The sequence below is a fragment of the Cuculus canorus genome, chromosome 3 (assembly GCF_017976375.1).
Source record: "Cuculus canorus isolate bCucCan1 chromosome 3, bCucCan1.pri, whole genome shotgun sequence".
Lineage (NCBI taxonomy): Eukaryota > Metazoa > Chordata > Aves > Cuculiformes > Cuculidae > Cuculus > Cuculus canorus.
The window spans coordinates 44,771,555-44,782,468 of NC_071403.1; the positions used below are offsets into that span (position 1 = coordinate 44,771,555).

The window sequence follows — 10,914 nt, forward strand, 5'->3', positions numbered from 1 at the left end:
TTAAACAGAAAGTAAATGATTTAGTGAAATTGTTTCTGATCACTGGACATACGTTGAGCTGGCAAGTCTGACCAGTGGAGTAATCTTCAAAAGCTCGTGCCCTTTTCCATTTCAATAACAATAGAGACACATTCTGTGCTCAATCTGGAAACAAATGTTGCCCGTATTTGGATCTCAGTGGGAGCTGTGCATGTGAAATTTGGCCCAAAGAGTCATGTTGCAAGATGCTGTTTCCTCTTGCCCTGATGCAAATCTTGTTTCTTTCTGTTTGTAGACAAATAACAAATGAGTGTGACAGAGCTTGTGTTAAAGTAAGTATCTGCCTGAAAACAGATTTTTGCTGCAGGTATGCATATACGTTTTTATACCAACTTCTTTTTACCATTTCCTCGAATTCATAGACAGGTCTTCTTTCTATCTATGATTCCAAAGAAAAGAGATAATATTTGCAGGATTACATGTTGGCAACTGTTTCTTGTTTTACTCTGATTTTTTTTGAACACTAGTAAATTTTCAGATTAAGTGTACTGTAGAAAACTGGATGATACTTTATGCACTCCATTTAAACTCTTTGAAACTAGGAAAGTAAAAAGGATCACGTGCACATATGTTGGAAAGAGTCTCCTTTCTCCCTCACATGCTGAAAGAGGGAAGCTTCCAATGCGACTAATTCAGAAGGGGGCCCAAACTTTTTCAGTGTGCACATGTTCTTAGCGGTGAACGTTACTCATTTAGGTTTCTTTGATACTCACAGATAAATGCATAGTGGAGACTAAATTTCCCATCAAGAATGGAGTTTGATGGCTAGGATGTGGTCCTAAAGACTTGGAAGCAAAGGGGTAATTCCTCTCAATACAAAGAATGACTTACACGTGTGGCTTGCACCTCCTCTGGTGGGCAGGATCCTTAGACAGGAGGCAGCTTCACTTTCCAAGAGGAGGAAGGGGAGAGGGAATCTTGTGATTTGCCTCTGAACTTTTTCATCCAGGCAAATCTACTTTCTGAATTGGACCTGAATTTTTAAGTAGATTGGGATGGACCAGACTTCATTCAGAGGTGAATTCTCTAGTAAGTAGATAACTTTATTTGATGCTTCTCCCCTCAAGCTACATCTGCAGCTGAATCTTTGGCTCAAAATGAAATCCTCGAGAGCAAAATGTTCTCCCTTTCCTCTGTTAGAGCCACAAGACACCACAAGATGTCAAGGATAATATCACAGTGAGGTAAGCTTAAAAGTGATGACTATGCTCCTCCACTTCTACACATCTCCTGGACTTCACAGATACTCTGCTTTACATCATTGTAGGCAGAAGTAGCATAAGCTCATGTGTTTATCTTTTTGATCTGTTCCTTGTCTTCACCTTGTCATGTTTTTCCAAACAGAAAGCTCTTTCTGGAAACTCACTCACAGGCCAATACTCTCTAGAGGGACTGCATAAATATTGCACTGAAAACTTACCTGAGAGCTGCTGGTGGATCGTGATTCAGTAGAGTTCATTTTGACCCCTTAGAGCCACTCCAGTGTTGCTGAAGGGTTATTAGAGGTGCACAAATGCAGAAGTATGTTTCTTTACTAATCTACATAGTCACTTATGATACACTTAGAAAAATTTATGTAAATAAATATGCTTGTCAAACATTCAGGAGTCACCATGTGCTATGTAGACTTAGCCTTGACAGTACTTGGACATCGAAGTTAGAGCTCTCAAACACACTCCTGGCCTCTGAAACTCTACAAATGGAAGAGCACATGCAAAGGCTGCTCCTCTATAGGAGGACGTAGTACTTTTCTGCCACATTATGTGGTAGATTTCAGATATGTTGCACTAATGAGAGCATGAACTTCCCTGTTCTTGAAGGCTCTACCCTATATGGCTTAGAAATCCTTCCTATGTAACTGCCTTTTCAGCTTGCTTGGCTACTTATCAAGGTCTTTACTTTTTCTTCCATGGAAAGGAGGGAGGAGGGGACTTTTTCCCTAAGACCCCTTGTTCTTTCTGTTTTGCTTTGAATGTTGCTGTGTGTTTGGTAGCCCCCTCCCAACGTGCTCGGATAACCCAAAAGAAAGAGAAGTCCTTTTTTTTTTTCTTCATCCCTTTTCCCTGAGGAGACAGAGAGAGAGAGGAGGGGAAAAAAGAAAGATTAAGATGTAAGCTGGCTAGATAAGCCTGGAACTGGGTTTATTACTACTGCTGAATGAGAGTACAAGGATATAAAGGCAAACCTGCTTTACTGGAGTTGGAGCGAGGTTGGTGGGAGACCTGCGCTGATTGTGTGCCACTCCAAGAAGGGATGTTTCATTAATTACACATTAACTATGTGCACTGAGGAGAAGGCAGAGGATAAAAAATGCAGATGTTTCTGCTGCCCGACAGAATGAAAACCACTCTTGATCCTGTCAAAAGAACATTTTGAATCAAAGGGCTCCACAGAAGTGGAAGAATGAGTTTTGTGGCTGAGTGCAATGGTGCGGCCTTTTAATCATTAAACCCTTTTATAGCGGTAAAATGAACATCCATTGTCATGGCCACTCCAATGGGGCCATCAGAGCTGGTGAAAAGGGAATGCTTTACGAAGGGCACTAAAACAGGACACAACCAGCCCCACTGCTGGATTTCTAAAGGTAACAACAGCAGTGCATGACAAAGAATGAAAAGATATCTCAGGTTGGTTTGCTTAAATTACTTTCCTCCCCAAGCCCTCCTTACAAGCTAAACATGCATCAGATATAATGAGCATTAGGACTTCACAGGCTGACAGTTCCCCTCCTTTGTTTCCTCAGAGTTTTACTGTCTTGGTTTAATTTTTTTCTGTTCTTTAAGTGAAGGCTCCTTAGGAAAACGGATTGAAATGTTGTTTTATTCTTAATCACTCTCTACAGTTGTAGTAAAGCTATTAGCATTGTGAGGGGAATGGTCCTCTCTTCTTGTATCCACAGCACCCCCAGCTCCCCGAGTATGCAGGGACAGCCAGGCTTTAAGAGTGTTTTTCAAATAAAAAAAATCTCCAAGTCATTTTTAGAAAGCAGACTTAATTGTAATTTGTCAGGTCACAACCCTGGAGTTTTAGCTATATCCCTTCCTTGCTTCTGTCTTCTCCTTTCCTTTAATTTCTCAGTAGAAATGATTCAATAAACTATTTCTCACATCAGCCTAGGAAGAATTGAAAGATTTATTTCCCAAAGTTCATATAAGCCTTGGAAAAACATATTGTCAGGTTTTTTGGAGCAGAACTTGTTAGAGAAGAGTAACCTCATTTCATGGGGAGTTTCACATCTAGGTTTTGTTGCAATAGGAAAAAAATGGGAATCAAATCCCAGCTCCTAGGTAATCCATCTGACGGACACTTTGATACCATGTATCTTGACATTCTGGACTCTGAAAGAAGCTAGAGGATGAAAGCTAAAGATAGAAAGGCTTTCTGGCTCGCAGCCAGTCATCCAAATGAGCTGCTGAGGATCTGAGTGCTTTGGGAGCTCTGGCTTTGGAGGCAGGAAGAGATCAACTAGTTAGAGACTTTCAAAATATCAGCAATTTTCCGAATTTGAATGCTGAACTCTGAAAAAATGGCAATATAGCTGAATCGGCAGAATGGGATGAAAAATATTTTGTTGGGCTATTATAGACTAATTCTTTACAAATAATTTCTAGGATAGAACTGATGTTGAGTTCTATAGTTTCTGTGGCATTTGGAACGCAGCTGTAAATAAAACACTGTATATATTCATCCTGATATCAAATATGGAAATAAGTGAATAACAAGATTTCCCAGGAGCCCTGGTGGCTATTTGTGTACTAACTGTACTGTTTAGATATGAATGCTATTTTAGTTTTTATTAAGGAAGGAAGGAAAAATCAGCTTTCTTATGATGCTTGATTACTATGAGTAATACAATCTGAGCCACGTGTTTCTTATGTAAAGGCAGAAACCTTGAGAAAGCCACCAGGAAGACCATATGAAGATAAGAGCTTTATGGCTCATTGTCTGTAAGGAGTTTTGTTGGGATCATTCCCTGGGAATATTCCTGGAGAAATTGCCAGCACACTGAAGTTGGAGCCAATTCTTCAAAGCTCTAGAAAGGTCTAAAGTGTGTAGAAAAAAAATCTTCTTTGTAGATTTGTTTCATCCTTTGCATCAATGAAAAAATTTCTCCAGGCCACATTTTCATTTTTGGAGAAACTCAAATGGTGGTCCTTAAGTGTTAAGTTAACTCAGGAAGAGGCTGTGCAACTGTCTCAGTGCTTTATTAGAGAGAAAATGCAAACCCTTGCATAAGGAAGTAGCAAAGTAATAAAGAAAACACTTTTTACAGAAGTAGCAAAGAAACACTTTTTACAGAAGTGCTGTAAAAATGCTTCTTCTTGACAGCAATCCAAAGGGACTGACAGACAATTCTGGGTGCAGGTCTGAGGGGCAGTGAGAATCCAGTTGAAAATTGGTCATTACAGCAGGCTGGCCAGGATGGCAGAGTGATAACTGAACTGAACTGCAGGGAGGAGTGACTCGCAGGAAGCATTAAAAAGGGCTGTTCAGAGACCTTAGAATTACAGGTAACTCACATGTTCATAAGAGTGTTCTCTGTGTCTTAATATATTTGGCTAAGTATACAGTCCAGGTAAGGGCTTGGACAGCCAAAGTCACTGATAAAAATTGGTTCAGGATCAAACACGGCTGTGAGATGATAATGAGTCAGCTAGATACAATGCCCAGCCCAGTTCCTATTCAAAATACTGAGGGCGTATCTGGGCAACTTCCAGTTTTGCAATCCCTACAAAGGTAAGGATGCAAGAGTGGACCGAGCATAACAGATTCCAGCCTCTGCTGTGGGCTTTGTAAGGACAGAGTGGTAAGCAGCAACAGCTCAGGCTATGTACCCTGAAATTCTGCACTGATGCTGACCTAGAATCATGTTTAAAAAAGTTATATCACTTTAAAGTATTTCCAGGCTTCCTTGGTTTTCCATGGTAAAATCATGCAATCACAACCACGGTGTTGCAGTTGCTAGCTTTCTGTTTTGCCTTCTCTGTGCTATCTGTGAGTTTTCAGCTGCATTTTAGAAAAAATGTTTAAAATTAAAATGTTAGCTTCCCGCTATTATAGCATTAGTAGTTCCTTGCTTCGGAAATTTCTGGGGCATATCAAGATGGCAATAGAGCTAACACAAGCAGGGCCCAAATTTAATTAATTCAGAGCTGTTATTCTGTGACTGGCAAGGAGGAAAGATGCTTTCTTTATCCTAGCTGAGCTAATATTCCTGCCTTTGCTGAATCACGCCAAACCAGCCTTCTGCAGCTACTAACAAGCAGCAATGCACAAACCTTTGTTTTGCCTGTGGTCTGTCTAACAAGCAGACTAGTGCTTTAGTCTCCTCCAGTCTGACATCTACTTGGTCAGATGATAGTTTTCTCATACTGTCTCACCTCAGGGGTCAGCACACCCAGAGCGCAGGGATGAGCCTCACCCTGGGAAAGCCACCTGCTTGATTATGGTGTTTCCCTTGTCAGGTAAGCTCTTTGGCTGGAATTGAAAAGAAATACCGTGTCTCTGTAAATCTGCCACTGGCACCAAAATAAGAGACATGTCAGTCTGTGATCCTCCCTCTCCTTTCTCTTAAAAGCAGAACTGCTATCAGTGTTGACATGTCAGTCTGACTACTGAATACCAGCAATGTTAACTCATTTTTGAAGAGGAATACGTTTAAATCTTTTCATACTGTTAGTGTTGGTTCTTGATAAAATAGCAATCACACAAAGACACTTATTTTTTTAGGGTTTTTTTTGAGTTTGTGACTGCTTTACACTAAACTATATTACCCTGAAAATTACTAAGGCTGTGTGTGCTGCCTGAATTTGTGGGGAAGGTAGCATCTCAGATTCCTCTGTTTTATATGAAAACTAGGGCTATTTGCTTCCTCGTCACTCTAGACCACAGAGGATGAGATCACATGTTCCAACATGACCATAAAAGTGAAATTATAACACAGTTTGAAACTAAATAATGGGAAGTAAAGCAAAACAGAAGTAAAGAAAAAAAAGGCAAAGAGCTGATTTCTATTCTGCAGTCAGTATCCTAAAAGCATTTCCAACAAGATATTTTTAGTGCTCAGCATAGGTCAGGTTAGGGCACCTTGATTTTCAGAAATGCTGTGCTTTGAAATTTGGGTATCTCATTTTGGTCAGCTCACCAACAGAAGGCACTGCCAGCTCCCGCTGGCTTTGGAAAAGACCCTCCCAAGGCTTTGTCAGGGAGGCAACAAGTGAGGGTGTTAAGAAAGTCACTTTTTTGTAAACAAAGCATTTTACAGTGCCTTGTGAGACATTTTAAGTGAGCCTATGTTGCATAAAGCTCCTTGGGGATCTGTTGGAGCAGCAGCAGTGCACAAAACAAAGTCACTTCTTCTGCTGCACTTTATTCTGTTGTCATGTTAAAAGCAATGAATTTATTTCCCCCTCTCAGCCCTCCCTCAACTACTGCAGCCCTGCAGTAAATCAAAAAAGTAAACTCTCATTCTCATTGTGCAGGGCTTACTTCCAGGCCTCTACAGTTTCCACAGTAACTAATTAGAAATTTGCATCTCTAAGAGAGAATTATTTAATACTGATGTAAGCCCTTTTATTCTTTCCAGCTTGGCCTTTTGCTACTCAACTTCTGGTAGATGTTGGGCCTTAAGGTCATACTGTACAAACTCTGAATGTAGGTGGCCCTAGTCTTGCTTTTTTTATTTCGGATGATTCATATCCTGTGAAGAAAATGTCTTGCCAGGTTTTTGTTGAATGGCATAGGTTTGAAAGGCAGTACCCAATTCATTTAGTAGCCATTTGTTTTAAACTGTAACATCTTCCCCATTCCTCATTAGCTAACTCTTGTGTAATTGAGTCATGCATTTTTAGCCTTGTTAAACCAGTGGAGTTAGGTCACACTGATGCACCTTTCCCATTAGTTCCATTTGCTGCCTCTGGCTTTCCGCGTTTAAGCAGGCCTTTTATTTTGCATGGCAGGAAAGAAAGCCTTGGATGCTCCAAGTGCACAGACATGTTTTATAGCTCAGCCACGGGTATTGTAAATCCAAGATACTGTCCCGTAGTTTCAGAGAAGATATAAATACTGAGAGAGGAGGAAATAGAGGCTGCAAAATGAACAAAAGCCTTCCTTCGTGTTCATGCTAGGAAATGGCTAGGGACAGTTTTTGTCCCAAACGACCCAGTGCTCCTCACACAGCTGTGCTACCTCAAACTTCAGCTGACTTCAACAGGCTTTGCATCAGGCTCACAGTCAGTTTGCCAGCTTAGACTCACCAATGTTTCAGCTATTGCTCTTTTCCACAACTGCTCTACCAAGAAAAAAGCACAGCCATCACCATTTCTTTCCACCATCACATCAAAGTTGCCCATACTCTCCTGTCCAACCTTTGTATTGCTGTACCTGTAAGAATTTTAGTAAGACTTGTTTTATAATCTTGTAATCTTATAGTTTTGTAATCTTACAATCTAATATTACATTTATTACATTTAAACATTACATAAATACAGCTCCAAGAGTCAGCAAGAGCTGATGCATAAAGAAGAGTCAAAGAGCAGAAACTCAATACTCTTCCAGTGCACTGTTCTGTGCGACTGAAAGAGATTTTAAACAAAACTCACTTTCTTGTGTTTCCTGATATAGTAGTATGATAGCCCTTGATTCTGCCATGAGTTTGCCCAGCTACTTTCTGAGCTCAAGAAAAATTCTGGGACCTATATCATCCTGTAGGAAGGAGTTCCACAGGCTAAATTCATATTGAAGAAGTCTCCATTGAAGATGTTTTCCTGTAGCAAGTGTGAAGAGATGATGTTTAACTGGTATTTGTTTGAATCCATTTCTCCTTTTATTGGAAAAATGCCTAGAGCTTTTATCTTAAATATATTTTGCAATATGACTGTGATTTAGACCCATCATTTCACTGTCTTTTGTCAAAGACTGGATCTGTATTTAATATTAATAACTTAAGATCAGGATTTGTAGCCCTAGTTCTTACAATCTCATGACTCATGCTGTGACTAAAGGATGCAATGCAGTTGCCTACACACAAGCATCTAAACCATTTAAGAGGCTGCCTGATTGCCAACTCTTTCTCCAGAAGGGCCAATATCTCCTTTAGGCCTGTGTCAATCTCTCACTCCTTTGACATTTTTAAGAAATTACTAAAATATGATATTTCTTAGTGGCATCAGAAAAGACTGTGCCTGTTGCAGTCTAAGATCCTGCTCCCTCTTCTGCCTCTTTCTGTTGAAGGGAGAAAATACACACACACACATAAAGCAAGTATTAAAGGAGAAGAATGGGACTGGCAGAAATCTTCCAGTCACTTCCTAGTAACTCCTCAGAGTCAATTTGTGGCAAGCAAACAAAACAAGTTGTAGAGCATTTATCAAGGTTTCTGTGCTAGCAAGACACATCTGAAATGATGTCCTAAAAGTGGTTTTATTCCAGTCTGTATGCCAAAACTGTAAAACCCTCATCACTACACAGGCAGGCAGTTCAACAGGTTAAATAAGAACTATAAGAAATGGAGAAGCTTCTGACATTTTAAACTACATGTGGAGAAAACACTCTTCTTCTGGGTAACCAGGAGACTTCCTATTCCAAAACAGAGACCTAAGTTCAACAACAGTGCTGAACTTCATCCTAAGAACTAAGAACTCTCATCGTTTATTATGCAATTGTGTAAACAGCCAGAAGACATCATTGTTTTCTAGTTTTGATGCCAAAAAAATCTGACTTCATATTTTTTAAATGGGAAAATATAACCACTATAAGTGCATAAATACATACAGAAGAAGACAATTACATGTGTATGCAAACCCATCCATGTCCATAAATTTCCTACTGGCTTGGCTTCATAACTCTTTAGTAAACCTTTGACTTTTTCAAAATCAAACAAGAGGACATCTTTAAAATGAAGCAAGATAAGAAAATAGAAAGAGCTTTTTAAGAAAAGTTATGATTCCAAGTGGACAAATATAAGAACATTGATTTCTCTCTGAGTGGATGCTGAGTAGCAATTTGAATCTGCTCCAGTCACTTCCCTTTGAAGCTTTCCTAAGGACATCTACTGAAATGGATGTTTCCAGACATGCATATGAACAAGTGGCTGTTTGTTTGCAGGGGCAAATAATCACAATTAAGGCTCAAACTCCTTTCTTTACTTTGTGGTACTTTGAAAATGCTCCTTTCCTCTTAGGCTTGCTCTAGCCTGTGCACAAGTAAATTATACCTATAAAACTGGCAAACCCCATCAGATTAAACTATTCCCCACAAGCCTTTCATACAGTTCCTATCTGCAAATGAGAACAGGAAGAACCAGGGAATTTGCATCCAAATCTCAGCCACTTGCTCCAGGCACACACGGAGTGGAAGCGGTCCCCTGATCTGACCCAACAGGTTGTTTGTCTGTCAGTCACCTGGCTGCAACTCTTTAGTCACAGAGAGGCAGTAAAATGAGAATTTCCCATTAAGAACAACCTGTCTTCACACCATTCCACATCCCTCTCCCTGGAGACACTTCCATTCAAGCCATCTCATTAACATCTACTTGTTGAGAGCAATTAGGTGGTCAGGTAGGTGAGTGAGTGTGGGACAGAAAAGTCTAGCTGGCTTTATGCGGCCAGGTTTACTGAGCAGAGTCCTTAGCACAAAGATTGACAGCACAGGCACCTGAACACAGGAGCTGGAAACAGGCTTTACAGCAAAAGGAGGAGGAAATGCATAACTAAGGGCATCTGACTAGATTTGTAGGGTTTTGTGCTTTGGATATCCCATAATTCAGTCAATTAAACTATGCTTTAATAGCAGAGTCTTTCATGGTGTGTATCCCAAGGCACCACGCAGAACAATAAAATTAACAGCTCATGTAATTATTATGGAGAAACAGTTACTACTTTCTAGGTAAGATTTCATGATTTTTGCCATGAGCCTGATGGAAAGTCCAGGCTCATGGTGTCACCAGTCCTGTCACAAGAAATTCTCCCATCTCTAGGTCTGCTCTGTAAAATGTAGCCACAAAGTAGCTTTATTACCCAGATTTCATATGTCTCCAAATGACCTCCCTGAAAATTCCAGTTGTTTTCATTGATCATGTCTGGCTCAGGACCAGGCAAGCTGCCACAGATTACACCACCAGCAAGTTTTTTTAAAAAAATAACAATTTCTGCCCGTAACTGTGACTACCACCCCCCCTCCCCTGCCCAGTTGCTTTAATGTTGCCTGAAATGCAGCATTTTTTAATTGCAGAGTTCAGAAACTGTGAAAGTGTTGTATAGATGTTTGGAGAAGAATTATTTATGCACTTGAAAATACTGCAAAGCTCCCAAATGGTCAGAAAGCAGTTCATCATCTCAGAGACTGGTCATCTTGATGGAGCTCATCTCAGCACTTGCAGACGGTATAGCATCAATCTCTACTATCAGAGCTGCTGTTTCTTGTGTCATCCTAAAAGCAGCACTTCCAACACAGAGCCTTCAAGGAAATTGTACTGGACTTGCATCCTATGTGATATTATCAATGTTGAATGCATTTCAATATTGATATTACAGTCTTTTAATAAAAAGGTACTTGACAGTTATTCTTCAATGTTTATTGGCATCTGAGCAAAAAAATTCCCAAAATGTGTACCTCCTATAGATGTATGCTGTGGGTTCAAGGCAATCTCATCTCAATATCAGAATGTCTCTGTACACAGATGTGGTTTAGAAAACTAGACAGAGGAAATGCTGTTAAATTTCTGTAAGTTAAAGAAGATGGCAGTGAATAAATGCCATGGCAAATAGGGATATTGTGCTGTTTTTTTCTCCCAGAACTGATGTTAGCTTTAATTTTGTTAATGACTGTGCTGACAGCTGGAAGCTCATATTTGAAACACAAAGCAGACATGGAAGG

At 40.0% G+C, this 10,914-nt stretch overlaps 1 long non-coding RNA gene across 1 annotated transcript; it reads left to right on the plus strand.

Annotated features, from left to right (window-relative positions):
• The first annotated feature begins 272 nt into the window (after positions 1-272).
• On the plus strand, positions 273-10,620 carry LOC128851820 (uncharacterized). Its single transcript, XR_008449314.1, has 3 exons — positions 273-311; positions 1,107-1,223; positions 10,270-10,620. It is a non-coding gene; the product is annotated as an uncharacterized LOC128851820 (long non-coding RNA).
• Positions 10,621-10,914: the final 294 nt, after the last annotated feature.